This window comes from Equus caballus, chromosome 25, assembly GCF_041296265.1.
Source record: "Equus caballus isolate H_3958 breed thoroughbred chromosome 25, TB-T2T, whole genome shotgun sequence".
Lineage (NCBI taxonomy): Eukaryota > Metazoa > Chordata > Mammalia > Perissodactyla > Equidae > Equus > Equus caballus.
The window spans coordinates 18,311,639-18,320,413 of NC_091708.1; positions in this window are offsets into that span (position 1 = coordinate 18,311,639).

Genomic DNA, 8,775 nt, shown 5'->3' on the forward strand with positions numbered 1-8,775 from the left:
GTTTAGATTATTGATTTGAGACCTCTGGGTTTTTTTCTAATGAGCAACTAACTATAAATGTCCCTCTGAAGTAATCTTTTAGCTTCCTGTCACAGATTTTGATATGTTGTGTTTTCATCTTCTTTAAGTTCAAACTATGTTCTAATTTATCTTGACATTTCTTCTTTCACCAATGGATGTTTTTGGAGTGTATTTTTTAATTTCCAAATACTTGGGGATTTTCCAGGTAGCTTTATCTTACTGTGTTCTAGTTTAATTCTTTTATGGTCAGGGGTCATACTTTGTATCATTTCAGTTTTTTAGCAATTGTTAGGAAGAAAATGATAGATTTAAACACTTCTATTAGAAAACATAAACAGATAGTAATTCAATGGTGTAAGGTTCTACTTTAATCTATATTCTAGATAAATGAGAACAAAGTAAACCCAAATTAAATAGAAAGATGGAAATAATAAAGAGTGGAAATCACCAATTTATAAGACAGAAAAACAACGGAGAAAATCAATGAAACCAGCACCTGGTTCTCAAAACAGCAACAAAATCATTTTATCTCTAATTAGACCAATCAAATAGACCAGAGAAATTACAGATCAATAATATCAGGAATGAAAGTTACTACTATGGATTTTACCTAAATTAAAAGGATACAAAATTATGACTTTTTATGCCAATAAGTTAGACAACTTAGACAAAGTGGAAAAATTATTAGAAAAATAAAACTCACCAAAATGGACACAGGAATAGACAAAAACTAGATAGCCTCACATCTATTAATGCAATTAAAGTTATTATTAAATATCTGCCCACAAAGAAAACTCCAATCCCACATGGCTTCACTTGTAAATTTTACCATTCAAGGAAGAAATAACACAAGTCTTACACAAAGTCTTCCAGGAACTCAAGGGGGAGGGAACACTTCCAACTTGTTTAATGAGGCCAGTGTTGTAATACTAACTTGACAAAGATATTGCAAAACGTGAAAATTACTGGACAGTAGTCCTCATGAACATAGTAACAAAAGTCCTGAAAATCTTAGCAAATTGAATCTAGCATCTATAAAAAATAATCCATTTTTGAGTTGTTTTTTCAACAGATGGTTCTGACAGCTAGATATTTTGTGTATATTCATAATATACATAAAAAATAACTAAAATAAGTCATAGACCTAAAAGTAATAGTTATAACACTTATAGAAGAAAACAGGAGAAAAATCTTTGTGACCTTAGGTTAGGCTAAGATTTCCTTGGATGCAAAAAATACAAACCATAAATGAAAAAAAAGGATAAATGGAACATTAAAATTAAATTGAAAACATCTCTTCAAAAGACACTGTTAAGAAAGTGAAAAGACAAACCACAGATTAGGAGAAATTATTTGCAAGGGCTAACAATTGCATGCAAAATATATATAAAGAACTTGTAACTCACATGTTGATATTTGCATGAATGGTGCAAAAGCAATGAGCGGTAAAACTGCTGTCACCTTAGCATAAATCAAGGCAGTGCAACATTGTACTGAGTGCTGATTGCATTTGTCACTGCCATGCATTTGAATTTTTCTTAAATGGCAGTTTCATTTAAGAATGTCTGATGAAGCTGTAAAAATTAGATTTTTTGTATATCAACCTCCTGAGTATGTCTTTAATATTCTTAATGTTAAAATTGGAATTATGTATGAAGCAGTTTTGCTACATACCAAAACATGATGTTTATTTTGCAGAAATGCAGTTATTTCAGTTGGAGTCTGAAGTAACTGCTTTTTTCATGGAATACCATTTGTACCTAAACAGATGACTAAGACAAACTATAGTTATTAAGTTTATGGTATTTGGTAGACATTTCTCAAAAATGAACAAAGTGAGCCTGTCATGTGAACCTGACATATTTGTTGCAAATAATAAAATTGTAGCTTTCAAATGAAAACTGGAGTTTTTGCAAGCTTACATTTGTCATTGTGAACTTGACATCCTCTCAGTACTTAAAGACTTTTCTGATAACATTGGTAGTAATATTAACAAATGGGATTTTTTTTGATATTATGAAATATGTTAACATTTTGAAGATCTCCATAACTCAGTGGGTGGTATTTTCCAGTGACCAATGTGTGATGTTACAAGATCACACATGGGTAAAATAGCCATTCTAAGTACGGAAAAGACCATTGGATTTTTTTTTTTTTTTAAAGATTTTTATTTTTTCCTTTTTCTCCCCAAAGCCCCCCAGTACATAGTTGTGTATTTCTCGTTGTGGGTTCTTCTAGTTGTGGCATGTGGGACGCTGCCTCAGCATGGTTTGATGAGCAGTGCCATGTCCGCACCCAGGATTCGAACCAATGAAACACTGGGCCGCCTGCAGCGGAGCGCGCAAACTTAACCACTCGGCCACGGGGCCAGCCCCAAGACCATTGGATTTTAATGTTACAGAGGACAAGAACTTTGATAGGGTTTCAGATTCCACATTGCAGCTAACTTTTACAAAGCTATCACTTGTCACATTTTGTTGTTAGTATCAAGAAAGAATATCCACATTATCTAATGCTACTCCGTTTTCAAACTACGTATTTATTCTCAACTCTAGGTGGGAAACTTGAATAATACGGCTAGAAAGTGGGGGTGAGGGGCAGGATTTAAACTCAGGACTGTCTAGCTAAAGAACCCATACTCTTAGCCATTGTAATGTAACCGACTGAATTAGGTATACTCCTGGATTTGTACCTGGAGCTGAGATAATACTCACTTTCTGCCTTGCTTGGACAAGATTCTCTCCATGCTTGTCATGCATGGGTAGGAGCAAGGAGAGAGAAATTTAAATCCCTAGTACAGAACAAAGATTAAGGGTTACTCCTAGAGCTCATCTCTAACAATCTAGTGAGATAGTATGGTTACTAATCCCTAAATGTATGACAATGGTAGGCATAAGCTGTTCCTTTTCTTACCACCGGTTAAGGACCAGAGTTTTCTTCATTGGGTTGAGGATTTACATGTTTTCCTTTACAAGACGGCTTTTCTTATGTGGTTTATAGGATGAACTTTGTTACTTGATGGTGATTAAGCATCTTCTAAAGTTCTCTTAAAGCTCAAGGCTCATTCTTGCTCCATTCTGTGTATTGATCCTAGTGCACATGACTACCCTATTTAAACGATTTTGCATTCTAAGCCCTCTAGTTGCCAGCTTTGTGAAGTTCCAGACTGTCTTAAACTAATGCCTTTATAAATGCTACATTCCACCCAATGTGCAGCAGTTGCCTCTCCTGAACACAGCTTTCTTCTTTGTGTTTTTGCTCAGCTCTCTTGTCGTTGTGGAACAGTCACTCTATTTCATTCCTACCAACAGTGTACCCATCTTTCAGGGTTCTACTCAAAAGTCTACCTCTATGGATCCTTTTCTCCTATCCCCCTTTCATAAGGCATCAAAAAATAGTTCATAATAATAGTAGCTGAATACATCTTAGTTTTTCTCGTAGGTTGTAAACTGCTGAGTGCATCTCTTTAGAGTCCAAGACGTATTAATGCCTAATCTCAAGAATTATTCACTTAATAAATAAGTATAAAGATCATAAAAGTTAAAGATGGAATAGATCATGATATTTAGCTTATGCACCACACTGCGTGGATTAGCAAACAGACTAGAATGAGGTTGTTTGACCCGTATTCACTTTAGAAAGTTACTGTTAAGATTTTGTCATAACAACCATGCTTGTAATGAAGTCTCACAGTAAGATTTTATAAGCAAAGATTTCATGCTGGACACTTTTCCTCCCAAGAATGAAAATAATCGGTAGTATCAGCCCTTTTATATATTGTATCTATTACTTCTCATTCTATTTTTGTAGGTGTGAAAAGTATATAAATTTTTTAAACTATTGTGTTCCAAAGTTGAAAGGTTTTTATTTCACATCTGTCAACTTTAATCAAAGACAAAATTTTAAATCCATTAGTAATTTAGATGTTTGCTTTATTGCTAATTATTTAGGATTAAAAATTTAAGGTAGATGTTAATTTGAAGAAAAAGAAAAAACAAAATCTATAAAAGATTTTTATCCTGAAATTGCTTCTAGCTCAGCGTAAGGAAACAGGTGTTAAACACATCCTGATAATCTCTGCTTTTTGGGACCAGAAAGAGCATGAGTAATTTACTTTTATAAATAATTCCAATTCTTGAAGCTATATCTCCCACTCCCTCTCTCACATAATTTCCATCAGGGCTAAATGGACCAAAAACGCACTGTGCTGCTAATCCATGGTTTGTGCTGTTCATCTGTGGGTTGCTACTGAGAAATTTAAATGGCAAAATGTGGTCCCAGGATAAAGAGAGAAAAGAAAGGAAGAAAACAAGCATACATTGAAGGCACATAATTTCATCTAGTACTTGATTTTAGCAACAAAATTGCTGTTATTCTCATAGATGAGAAAACACAGGTTCTGAGAAGCTAATTTACTTCCTCAGTTAAGGTCAGCAGCATCAGAATATGTCTGTTTAATTCCAAGGTTCGTGCTCTTTCAACTACACAACTGTTTCTAAAACATTGTTTAATAATGTAAAAACTAAAGGAAAAAAACTTTCCATACAAGATTTATTTAAATATGTATGAGCATAAACTTTGAAATGAACTCCTTTCGGCTTTCATTCTCATAAAACTGTAAAATAACAAAAAATAAGTACAATCACAGAAACAGAGTTTAGCCCAATAACGTATCTAATTATGCAGATAAAGGGTGAAATACAGTTGTTGTTTAGAGTGAGACCATGATAGGATCTGCCGCAGAGCAGGTTCTTCCAATTTTAGCAAGTTAATGTGAACCATGCTTTGAGTCATTTTCCCCACCACGTTCCTCACTCTACACCACTGTAAAACCTTGTGCAGCATGCTGTAATGTCATTTGGTCATCACCGACTAGGAATATACCATCCACACATTTAAAACACCTCTGTTCTTTTATTTCATAGCCCATTGCATTAAAATACCTCTACTTCACGCTGAAGAGATTTTAGACAAGTATAAATGCTGGCATTGAAATCACCATGCAGTACTTAAGATGCAAGTCATTGAGATGAGCCCCAAGTATGTATGTGTTCATTTTTCAACTTACCAGAATAAAAGCACAGAATTTAAAATACTGAGAAGGGGGGCTGGCCTTGTGGCGTAGTGGTTATGTTTGGCACGTTCCACTTCAGCGGCCTGGTTTCGGGGGTTCGCATCCTGGGTGCAGACCTACACCTCTCGTCAGCCATGCTGTGCCAGTGACCCACATATAAAGGAGAGGAAGATTGGCACAGATGTTAGCTCAGGGCTAATCTTCCTCAAGCGAAAAATGAGGAAGATTGGCAACAGATGATAACTCAGGACTACTCTTAAAAAAAAATTAAAAAATAAAATAGAAGATGCTACAGACTCTGAGAATGTATCCTAAGATTCTTCCCCAGAAATCTTCAATGAAAAAGACTACACTATAGCTTATTGGAGATACACTTATACAGTTTGTGTAGAGGAGCATTATTTTCTGACAAGGCAAGGTTCCTTACACAGTAGCATTTTTACTAGTGTTTCTCATCTCTGTTCCACTGTACTTTGTTTGGAGTAAAGCTTTTCCATATCCCTGAAAAGTGACAGCTTCAAAACACCCTTCCTGACTTATTTTGGGACTAAGGAAATCTATCTGGAATAGCTCTCCCATTTTGGGTCTAATTAGTTTCTCAAAGTCTTGAAAATGTAAATTGTAATGTAACCTATTTACTGTGCCTCTCATAATGTGAAATCGATAATATTGATAATATCAAATTGATAGATTGCTGGAAAAATTAAATTAGAACATGGTACATGTTTTTACTTTCTTTACAGATACGAGGTACTGAAAAAACATGTTCAACCCTATCCCCACTAACATAAATAAAAATTATTCTGTAATATTCCAAAGGTGCATTTCCAATTGTAGTATATGTCATGTTGTCCTACGGCTTAGTTTGTCACCCCAACGGAACTTCAAACACTTTGGTCTTAGGGCCTAGGCTTATTCTAGCATTTTAAGTGCCTACCACAGTGTCTAGCACTCAGTTGTTCAAACAATGGGGAAGTGCTGAATCATTGAATTCTAGCTAAGGCCATTTCACATGTGATGTACATTGCCTTGCTGTTTAATACTGTAGTACCCAAAATGTTATTTAGATGTCTCCTTTCTACCCTTTTTGAATTCCCTTACTTCTACCCAACACAGTGCCTGGGACATAGTAGGAAAGATTGTATAAATCAAATTCCACCCCCACCCAACCTACGTACGTACGCATCTAAAGAGCTCACCCAATCCAGCCCCATTTTTTTCCTCATTGAGGCAATTTAGGCCTACAGAGGTTATGGGACTTCTTCAAGCTGTCTTTCTGCCCAGCCCAATACTTTCTGCATTGCATGAGCTGCCTGACTACTACCCCTACTCTATGTCCCTGTTACTTCTTTTCCTCTTGCGATTACTCAAACTTTCCATGCTACTTTATTTCTTGTTTCTTCTGCCTGGAAGCCCTTTATTTCAATCTCCACCTAGACATTTTCTCTACATGGTTCAAGTCTCAGATTTAATGGCATATCTGTCGAAGCTTTGCCCAGGTAGAGTGAGTTATTGCCCCTTCTAAACTTCCTCAGTACTTTCAAGACCTCTCTTGGAGCACTTGCCATAGTGTTTCTGTGTTAACCCTCTTTAGAGCAGGAGGGCAAGGACAAGGTTTGATGCATCTCTTTATCCTTAATCTCTGGCACACCTGACAACAGAGATCAACAAGTGTTCTGTAAATGGAAAGTATTACAGTTGTTAAAGAGTTTTTCAAGAGAAAGATTAATGAATTTATAATTGAGGAAATCTCAAGTACTAGGATGAGAGGTAGAGCATATGCTTTTGTAGGTTCATTATGGTACGTGTAACCAAACCACAAGTGATCTGTTTGTAAGACAGAGCTATAGGCATGGAGCCTCTGATTACTTCTATATGAGTGGAGACTGAATGAACTGTTACTGGAAGCAAAAGGCAATGGCATTCCAGGGAAGAGCATGCATACGGCATGAAAACATGAAAGAACATGGCATGTTGGGGAACTGAAAATATTTCTATATAACTAGGTTATAGATCATGTAAATGGAATCAAGAATTGAAGCTGGAGGATGTGGAGAAAAGGGAACCTTTGTACACTATTGGTGGGAATGTAAATTGGTACACTCACTATGGAAAACATAGTTTAGAGTTTCCTTGGAAAATTAAAAATACTAAATGAACCAGCAACTCTACTTCTGGATATTTATCAGAAGAAAACAAAAACACTAACTCGAAAAGACAGATGCACCCCATGTTCATTGCAGCGTTATTTACAATAGACAAGATATGGAAACAACCTAAGTGTCCATCAATGGATGAATGGATAAAGAAGATGTGGTATATGCATGTGTGTGTGTGTGTGTGTATATACATATACACACGCACACACATCCATACACATACACAGTGGAATATTATGTAGCCATAAAAAAGAAGGAAATCGTACCATTTGTGACAACATGGATGGATTTTGCAGGTATTATGCTAAATGAAATAAGTCAGACAGAGAATGACAAATACCATATGATCTCACTTATATGTAGAATCTAAAAGAAACAAAAGACCTCAGGCTCATAGACACAGAGAACAGATTGGTGGTTGCCAGAGGTTGGGGATAGTGGGTTGGACATAATGGGTGAAGGGTCAAAAGGTACAAACTCACAGTTTTAAAATAATTTTAAATACGTTGTAAGGATGTAACGTATAGCATAGTGACTATAGTTAGTAATACTGTATTGCGTATTTGAAAGTGGCTGAGAGAGATCTTAAAAGTTCTCATCACAAGAAAAAAATTTGTATCTATGATGACAGATGTTAACTAGACTTATGATCATTTTGTAATATTTACATATATTGAATCTTTATGTTACATACTTGAAACTAATGTTATATGTCAGTTATACCTCAATAAAAAAAGTGAAGCTGGAAAGGCAGTCGAGGACTGGACTGAGAAAAGTCTATGAGACTTTAAACTGTCCTCTTAACAAATCTGATTTGAATGGAAAATTGATGCTAGAAAGTCTAATCAGAAATTAGGAGACTAAAATTGAAACTCTCTCCTAAAATACAAAAGGAAAATGATCAAACAGGAGAAAAATGATGTGACAAAAATTATTAAAATGTGAACATGGACCAGGATCCAAACTTGAAAATTTAGCACAACTCTAACTATAGCAGTAACCAGAGACACAATTAAAATGTTCCTGAACGAGGAGAGAAATAGTTAAACGTTCCTGCATTTTTAGGCAAAAACCAGTGGAAAAGAAACCACACCTGAAACTATCTAGGCCTTCTGATTTGCGCTTTTTTTTTTTTCTGCTGATTTGCTTACAAAGGCACCATCCTTACTAAATTGGAACTTTGATTTATTCAAAGTCAAATGCATGGTGTGAAATTTGTCTTTTCGCTAGCTTTTCAATTCCAAGCACACTCGGAAAATTTACTGCACTTTTTGGTGCCTCCTGCTTTGTGTAACTACAGACACAACAGACCTAAGTCAGTAACCCCAGATGGGAATGAAGTTGGGCCAACATTAGGTACTTGACCCTTAGAGTCTGGGTAACAGTTTCAGAATCAACAAGGCACCTTTAAGGCACCTCTCATCCTTCACCAGCCTCAGACACTCTCCTCCTCCCTTCGTTCCTCCTGCACCTACCCGATTCAAGTCTTGGTCACAAACCTGATTCTCACATTTTCACCCT